Source organism: Prinia subflava, chromosome 24 (assembly GCF_021018805.1).
Source record: "Prinia subflava isolate CZ2003 ecotype Zambia chromosome 24, Cam_Psub_1.2, whole genome shotgun sequence".
NCBI classification, from domain to species: domain Eukaryota; kingdom Metazoa; phylum Chordata; class Aves; order Passeriformes; family Cisticolidae; genus Prinia; species Prinia subflava.
The window spans coordinates 6,379,816-6,388,756 of NC_086270.1; the positions used below are offsets into that span (position 1 = coordinate 6,379,816).

General features: G+C 48.0%; 1 long non-coding RNA gene across 1 annotated transcript; it reads left to right on the plus strand.

Moving 5' to 3' along the window:
* Positions 1 to 6,004: 6,004 nt before the first annotated feature.
* Positions 6,005 to 7,264, plus strand: LOC134561760 (uncharacterized). Its single transcript, XR_010082974.1, has 2 exons — positions 6,005 to 6,855; positions 7,034 to 7,264. It is a non-coding gene; the product is annotated as an uncharacterized LOC134561760 (long non-coding RNA).
* Positions 7,265 to 8,941: the final 1,677 nt, after the last annotated feature.

Genomic DNA, 8,941 nt, shown 5'->3' on the forward strand with positions numbered 1-8,941 from the left:
AAACGCCAGGCCTGGCTTTGGGCAGGGGGTAGCCAAAGCCCCCCAAAATCCGCTGCAGGTGGGGTTTGCAGCCCCTGCCCGGAGCTCCAGGCAGCTCCTGCAGCTTCCCCACGTGCTGCTCCTCAGGCTCTTCATCCCCCCTCGTTACTCATTAGCACCAATTAGCTGCCCTGACACCTCAGACCCCGCTCCCCATTCCTGGTGACAGCACTGCAGCCCTGTTCCCATCCATGAAAACATCCTCGGGTTTCATAAGAGCTCCCGTCTCTCTGCCGGTGCCAGCGCCTCGTTAGCTGTCACCACAGCTTACAAAATAATCATTATTTCTCTCAGAAACGTAGACGTGAACAATACACTCGTAATTTAATCCTCATTTTTCATTTTGATACCACACAAAGCTCAACTGTTTGAATTTTGAAAAATTACTTTTTGCCTCCCTTCTCATTTAGCTTCAGATTCTGCTGGTGGGGAGAGAGGAAAAACAGAGGAAGGAAATAGAAACCTCAAAAAAAAATCTTTGTTTTATTTCAGTGCAAATTGACTTCAATCCAAATGTATTTTCTTTTTGTTTGTATTGAAATTGAAACTAACCCGGGCACTTTTATGAAATATTGAAACACGTGGATCACTACAAATATTTTTCCTTCTCCAAATGCACAGAGTGTTTGCAATTCTATTTTCCATGGTCAAATCCTTCAAACCGAGGGCACTGCCACCCCCAGCCAGGGCAGCATTTGGGGTTTCCACGTTCATTCATCACTGCACGCTGCTCCAGCCTCAGCCAAACACTCCACAGAGGAAATCAAAGGTGTTTGCCCCAGAAAGAACAGGAGAAACCCAGTGAATGGAACCAGGATTTCGTTCTGTCCCTGCCACAGGGCAATTGCAGCCTCGAGCTGAATCCCAGCCAGTTCCCATCTGACGGAATCTGCTGCAGCAGCAGCTCTCTGACAGTTCTTAGCCCTTAGTCTGAAGCATGCAGCAGTTCCTATCCCTGCTAATACTGATAAAGTTGCTGATATATTTGTTCAGCTCTTCCTCACTGAAAAAAAAAAATAGAATTTATTGAGGTTGACTGCAGCGATTTCCTAAACTGAGGAGAAATAATTGGATTGTTTTGCCTGGGAAACGTGAAAGCCTTTTAGAAAAACTGAAAACTACAACAACAACAAAAAGATTAGTTTGTTTGAATTACATATTCCAGGAATTAATTTATTTTCAATTTTATTTTTAAAAAATGCACACAAGGAAGAAGAAAGTAAAGGGAAAGGAAGAAAGGTGACTTATTCTGTCTTCTTCTGTCTTCTGTCTTTTTCACGTACCTTTGAGAATCATTTCTGGACCTTTGAGGGTCATTTCTGGACATTTTAGGATACTTTCTGGAAATGTGAGGATCATTTCTGGGCCTTTGAGGCTCATTTCTGGATACTTTAGGATTTCATTGTGTTCCTGCCACATATTTCCCTGTCCATATTTCTGGACATTTAAGGATTACTTCTGGACATTTAAGATTAATTTTTGGACATTCTAGGATAATTTTTGGACATTTTAGGATTATTTCTGGACCTTTGAGGATCATTTCTGGACCTTTGAGGATATTTTCTGGACAGTTAAGGAGATCATTTCTGGACCTTTAAGGATAATTTCTAGACAATTAAGGAGATCATTTCTGGGCCTTTCAGGGTCATTCCTGGGGGTGTTGCTGGTGAGGAATGGATGCAGCAGCTCCCCGTGGTTGTGCTCCAGATATTCCATAACTGAGCAGTTCCCTTCTCCCCAGCCTGAGGATCCAGCAGCAGTCACCTGGGTTTATATATTTTATATATTTTATATATTTTATATATTTTCCTTCACCTCTCATCCTTTTTGTTTGAAGTCCTGCGTGAAGAAATGCGAAACATTTGAGAATGTTCTTACAGAAGCAGAGAAATCAGCGCGTGCCACCTTCCCTGGGCAGCTCCAGAGCAGGAGAAGCATCAGAACCAGGAGCCCTTCCCGTGCCTGGGTGGGATTTTTGGCAGCTCCCCTCCACTCCCAGCTCCTCCAGGAGTTTCATGCATAATGCAGCAGCACTTTTGATTGAAGTAAAAAAAAAAATCTGCTGACAGAATGTAGTGTCAGGCATCTGGGGAGATGTCTAATTAATTATTATAATTGACATCCACACCAGATGTCTGATAGACGATGGTCTCTTTGTTGATAAAAGGTTTGGGTAATTCTGTTTGAACAGCACTTTCAGAACAATATGTTTTCCATTTAGGTCACAGGAAAAAAAAGAATTTTTTTTTCCTAAGAAATTGAATTCCATCAGAGAGCAGCATTCTTTGGTCTTGCCTTCCAACTCCTAAGCAGCCTTGAAAAAGCCCAGGATGGAGGATGCAATGGAAAAACATCCATCAGTGCACTGACCAGTGATCAAAAGCACTTAGCTGGGAAAGGCAAGATCTGCCACTATTTTTTATTCTTTATAGTTGCAAAGAGGAGCAGCTGATCTGGCATCCGTAAAAATATAATCCAAATAAAAAAGGGAAAACCTCAATCAAAAAGCTGTTCTCACATGGCAAGCTGATACTTCAGCTTATCAAAGACAGGCAACAGCTCTAGAGATGTTTCAAGTCATTTTCTCCCCGAGCCCCTCGAGGTGAGAAGGGACAAAGCAAAGTGGAACCTGATCCCTTTGGCCCCAAACTCGAGCCAGCCCCCCGCCCAGAGCCCTTCAGGGACAGAAAATGCTGGGCTGCCTTCCTGCCTCAGCATCCACCTTCTCCTGCATCCCTGCTTCTCCCTTCGGGCTGGGCCTGCTGGGGAAAGGTCTCCTCACAGTGTGCACACAAGAGAGAAGCAGAAAGCACTGAAAATCCAGCTTTATGGGTTTCCAGGGTGTTTGATGGGTCTCAGAAGTCCCATTTCGGAAAATGAGCACCTCGCTTAGGGCAGCAGCTCGCTGAGCTGCCTGAGGCTCACCCAGGATTTCACACACCTCAACAACACAAACTGAACTTTGCACGTTGGTCCTCCACCACAGCAGACAACTGGAGATGCTCAGGTGCCACTCAGGTGATGCTGGGGTGATCCTGGTGCTCCCTGAGCTGCCAGGACCTTGAGCCATCCCCAGGGGCTGCCTTGGGCTCAGACACTGAGCTGGCCTTGAAAGCAGGGAGAGCACTGGACATCCATCACTCCAAACTGCATTTCTCTGGCAGCCTTAAAACAGCTCTGTGTGGATTTGAAGTGAGGATGAAGTACAGAAAGCTCTGCCTGTGTTTATTCCAGACACTTTTTTATGTTTTATTGCCAGCTCCAATATAGGCTGTGTGGATTTCCAGGAGCTGCACTTCGGCCAAGGAGCACCACTCAGTTTTAATCCATATTAACAAGAGCCTGGCAATCTGGATGCCTTTTGCAGTGCAAAGCTCCTGTAAGTTAAACAAGAGCATTTAGCCACAGCCCCAGCAATGATTCCATGCCCAGTTTGGGGCACACCAGTCACCTGTGAGACTTTCCAAAGCCCCCGATGGGTGTGACCCTGGTGGCAGAGGGCACAGGCAGAGGGGTTCCTGCCATTCCCTTGGAGCCCTCTCAGAAGTTCACTGCTCAGCCCCAGCTGCAGCTGCCTCAGCTGGGCCCTGCTCTGACTCAGCTACTCTGAGCAGAGTCTGACAGATTGGCTTAAATTGCCTGTTAAAGTCCCCCAGCTAAAAGTAACCGCAGATATTCCAAGGTATTCTGATGCCCAAAGCCACAGAGAGGCTCCAGTCATCATTTCTAAGTCTGCAAGTGCCAATTTGCATCCTAGATACCCAATTTCCTTCCCAGATGTGGCTGGCAGATGCAGGCACCTGACCTCACAAGAGAGACCTAAACAAGGATCTGTTTTAAAGGCAATCCAGGCACTTGTTTCAGGGTGGCATTTTACCTCATTTCAATCATCTGGAATTTAAATGTCATTTTTTGGTGATTTGTGGGGAGTCCCTTTTCAGTTACAGGAGATTTGTAGTTATTCCATGCAGTTGTATCTGATGTGCCTCTTTCGGGGGGGGAGTTGAATGTCCTGATATCTCTGTGTGTAACTCAAAGGGTTTGCATCACTTCTGGGAATAGAATCCCAGAATTCCAGAATGGATTTAGGTCGGAAGGGACCTTAAAAGTTCTCTCATTCCAGAACCTGCCATGGGCAGGGACACCTCCTACTGTCCCAGGCTGCTCAAATCTGGCTTTGGGCACTTCCAGGGATCCAGGGGCAGCCACAGCTGCTCTGGCAATTCCAGCCCAGCCCCTGCCCACCCTGCCAGGGAACAATTCCTGCCAATCTCCCACCTAACCCTGCCCTCTTTTCAGGAAACAAAGTCTGCCTGTCAGACAGTCCCTCCCTGGATTTTGGCTGAACAGGCCCTCATTAAGAAACCAGAAGTCTGGAATCATTTGCTTTTATCCTGCAGTTTTTCTCTGGCAAGGATCTCCTGGGGTCGGGTTAGTCAGCACATGGAGAGGATTAGGGAGCCCTGGGAGATGCCTTCAGGAATCCTGGAGCTAATTAAAGCACAGGGAGCTGGCCAGAAGAGCAGTCACAGATACAGAGGCAAAGGCAGAAAGGTGGGGCTTTGGAGAGACAAATGAGAGAAACAGCCACAGAGGGAGCACCTGCAAGGAACTGCAATGATTAACACCTTTTATTTTCATTTTCAGCCAGATTTTCCCTCTGGATTTTGCCCACAGAAACAACATCATGGAAATCTCCCCTAAAACAGCAGGAATTGTTTGCTCACTTCCAGCCATGGAAAGCTGTTTCTCCCCCCTCAGCTGCTGGGTGAGCACAAGGCAGTGGGAGCCTTGTTGCCTTTCCCTTTGACTCCTGGAGATCGCTCATTAGAAAATTCTGCTTTTCCTAATGCCTTATGTCAGAGTAAAATCTGAAAATCTGAGAGATTTGGGCTCACATTCTCCTAGACTTTTTTTTTCCTTTTTTTTTTTTTTTTTTTTTCAATGAGAAACAAACTTTAATGAGAGTACAAAGTGATTTGACCATGTCTGAGAAGGGAGGCAGAGGAAAGGAAATTGGTTTCCTGCTTCATGAAAATATCTACTGTGGATGGTTTAAGCAGCTCCTGCTGTTTGGGGAAGGAGCCTGAGGTCTGGAGGCAAAGTTTCCTTGTTAGCAAAAGTTTAGCTTTGCCATGCTTTTCTCTTCCACTGAGTTGTACCCAAAGAGAAATCCCAGGTCACAGTTTGGGTCCTGTGAGAGCCTCCCTGTCCCCTGCAGGGATGGGGAGGGTACTGGGAACAGCCAGCCCAAAATTCAGGGATTACAAGTCCTTGGAGGTTTCCAAGACCTTCCTGAGTTGGTGACAGTCCCAAAGGCTGGGCAAGAGACCTCCAGACCTTCCTTCCACTGCTGCCCCTGGGCCTTTATATCATGAATAGCTGAGTGCCAGTGATGTCTCTCCTCTCCAGGAGGTACCAGAAGGATCCATGGCCTGGCAGAGCTGCTCCCTGTGCCAGGGCTGAGGCACCTTGGAACTGCTCTGAGCTTTTGATCAGAGTCTAAAAACCATGGGGATGGTAGGGAGGGATTAATGGATGTGGAGAGCTGTGGAAAGGAACGCTGTCTGTGCAAAGGGAGTGCTTGGAACACCAGGAGCAGCAGCACGGAGGAACCATCCTCCTCTAACGCCAGCACAGCCCAGCCACGACGGCTCTGGAGTGTGGGCCTGATATTTTTGGGCCTTAGAGATTTTAGCCTGCTGGTAGCTGCTAACTCCTTTCCCAATGGAAAAGTTTCTTAGGAAAGCTTCTTCCCAAAACAGTCTTGGCAAAGCAGCCATCCTTTCCCAAAACAATCTTTCTCCAGGTGGTGTTTGCCTTTCTGGTTCTCAGGGAAAAACATTTTGGCTGTTTCTTTGATTTAACCAATGGAATTGGGGAGGTGTCAGCCCTGTTCACCAATCACGTTAAGTCTGTATTGGAACTCCTAATAAAATCAGACAATTAAAGCCTTTTTTATGCCTTTTGCCTTCTGAAATACTCGGAGTCTCCAGTCTTTTGTTCATGTCCTACAGCGACACTGGAGGGCCTGGAGCGGCCTGTGGAAGGAGTGGGCTCCTGCTGCTCCCCAAGAAAACCCAGCAGGACTCAGAAATGCAAGGCAGGGTCCTCTCTATGCTGAGAGGGGCTGGAGAGGGGCAGCAGGAGGGCGGAGGAGCCAAGCAGGTGTGAGGGGAAGGGCTCACCGCAGGCAGTGTGGTGAACGGGGCACTGGAGAACAGTCAGTGACTGCTGTGGGTTGGGGACAGCAGCGGTCACAGCCGAGCAAACGCTCCGAACGGGCTGTCCGGGGTGAGGGATGGACTGGGGCAAGAACAGGGCTGTACGAGGCTGTAAGAGTCGGTCCAAAGATCCCTCATCTGTCTCACGATTGTCAGAGGCTGAGACCCCAAGAACCCTAAACCACAGCACAGGAGTTCTGGCCTGACTGAGGTGGGACCCAGGTTCCTCCCTGCAGCTGCACTCATTGGACCAAGACGTCCCCTCAGAGACCCGTGCAGGAGCACTGGGAACTGTCACGGTATCTGGGCCATGTTTGCTGAGCTGTGTTTGCTCTGACTGACTGTGCTGTACCTGCTGCAAAGCCCAGCCTGCCCTGCTTCTTCATTGTGCAAGAAAACCTGCAACACTCACGAGATCTCCCCTCCTTCCTGGCCTGCTGCCCCTTGCCCCGAAAAAAGACTATAATAAGCACCCCAAAAAAGAGAGTCTCTGAGGCCTCCCCGACAGACAAGACGGATCTATTGGCGCACCACGAGGACTGCAAAGGTGGTCTATTGGCTCCAGTGCCACGAGGACTCGCGTCTGCTGGCGGTAGCTATGACCCCCCCTTTTTCTCTTTTCTCTCTCTCTTTCTTTCCCTTCCCTTCTATCGCATAATTGTGTGTATCAATAAAGATACATTGATTTTTCTTGAACTAAGTTCTCATTGCTTCTTTTTGCACTTTGAAATCAAAACGAACCATCACGACCGTCCATCGGATCGTGACAGATGGTCCGTGAGCAAAGGAGCTACAGAAGAGCAGCGCTGGGCAGGAGAGCTGCCAGCACCGGGGTGTTCGGAGGTGATTTCCTGAACACAGGGCCCTGAGCAGGGACAGGCTCTCACTGCTTCCCACAAGCCTGTGGAATTACACAGATCCAGGAGGATGAGAGCTTCTGGATGAACTTTTGTAAACGATTTTGGCCAGAAAATAGAAATAAAATTTTAAAAAAACCAAAAGAGCGAGATCACTTACCCTGCCATTTTAAAACCAGAACATTCTGACTGTTTCAAAAAACACTGGTTTTATTTCAAAATGGATTTAGATGTGTGAAGAGTAAAAATAATCACACAATTCAGACTGAAATAAAGAGGTTTTGTTTTGTACCAGGCAATTGCTGACAGCAAGCTTTAACCTCTGGGAGGCTGCAGAGTGGCTGGAGGAGGTGCTGATTCATGCAAGGGAAGAGCTGTTTGGGATAAGACTGAGAATTAACTAGTTTTGCCCTCTGAAATTTTGCCACAGAATATTGCAGGTTTCAAAGGCAAGTGGGCAGAGCAGCAGGGAAGGAATCCATGAAGTGCTGTTAAGTACAAAATCATCAACAGGCAACTGCAAGCTGGAAAAGGCTGGGAAAATAACCAAGCAGAGCACCCCATTGTTCGTGCACACAGCTCCTGGCATCCCATTAACCACTCTGGAAATGGAAACCTGGGCTACCTCAGCCTTTGCTGTGATCCAGAATAGCTGCTCTTGGAGATCATCAGCTAAACCTGAAAATGGTCTTGTTTTACCCTGAGTTTTTTTCTTGTTTTCCCACCCTGAGTCATGAACTGAGTCACTGCTGCAGCTCCTGCCCCCAGCAGGCTCTGATCCCGCTCCTCAACCCCACTGCTCCTGCAGAGCTTCGCCCTGGAGTCAGACTTCCACAGTAATTCCCTTTTGCTCCAGTGCCCCCATCCTACTGTGACCCTGGCACGGTGAGGGGTCACTGGTGCTGGTGCCACCTGTGCCACCCCCATGGCTCAGCAGCCTTTGGGGCCCAGCAGCACAGCCCAGGTCCTGCTGCAGCTGAGATCTTCAGAACAGCTCAGTTTGGATCCAGCCAGGGCTCATTTCCAAACCCCAGCCTTTTGCCACCAAACCCCCTCTGTCATCTCCATCTCCTAAAAACCTGTGGATCTTGGTGGGGCAGCTAAACAAAGCAGGGAGACAAAGACATTGCAGAGGAAATTAAAGGCATTTTCTGAGCTATTGACAAAATACACAAAAATTTCTTCAGCACTAAGACAAAGCTGCTGAGCAACCCCAGAGCTCCTGCTCTGAGTGCAGGCAGCTCCCTCTGCCCTCCTGCCCAGGCTCTCTCCCACGCTGACAGTTTGTGACACATTCCCAGGAAACACTGGAGAAGCAAAGGAGCTCCCAGTGAAAATGTTGGGATGGGGATGGAGCCTCCTCACACAGGGACAGGAGGGTGAGGAGCTGCTCCCCAAGGCTGCACTAAGCCTCTCCTGCCACCTGCGATCCTGATTCTGTGAAATATTGACAATACACATGTAGCAATATAAATATATTTAGATAAAGAACCATATATAAAGTAATATAAACCAATATATCTTTATATGCAGCAGATTTCTGTATTTTTTTAATGTCCACCCAGGATTTCTGAGACACCTCAGCATCCCCCCTCATCCTCCCAGAGCAGGGACCGTCTCAGGCCACCTGAGCTGATCCCTGTGCCAGGTGTGCTCCAGGGAGAAGGAACACCCTGACACGTGTGCAAACACAGACACTCACTGGGGCCTCTGCTGCAGATTCGACTTTGATTTTTACCTGTTTGCTTTAATCAAAAGGAAAAGGTCATTTTAGCACAACATTCCACAGAATTCACTGTCTATTCCTGTCTGGAGACGCTG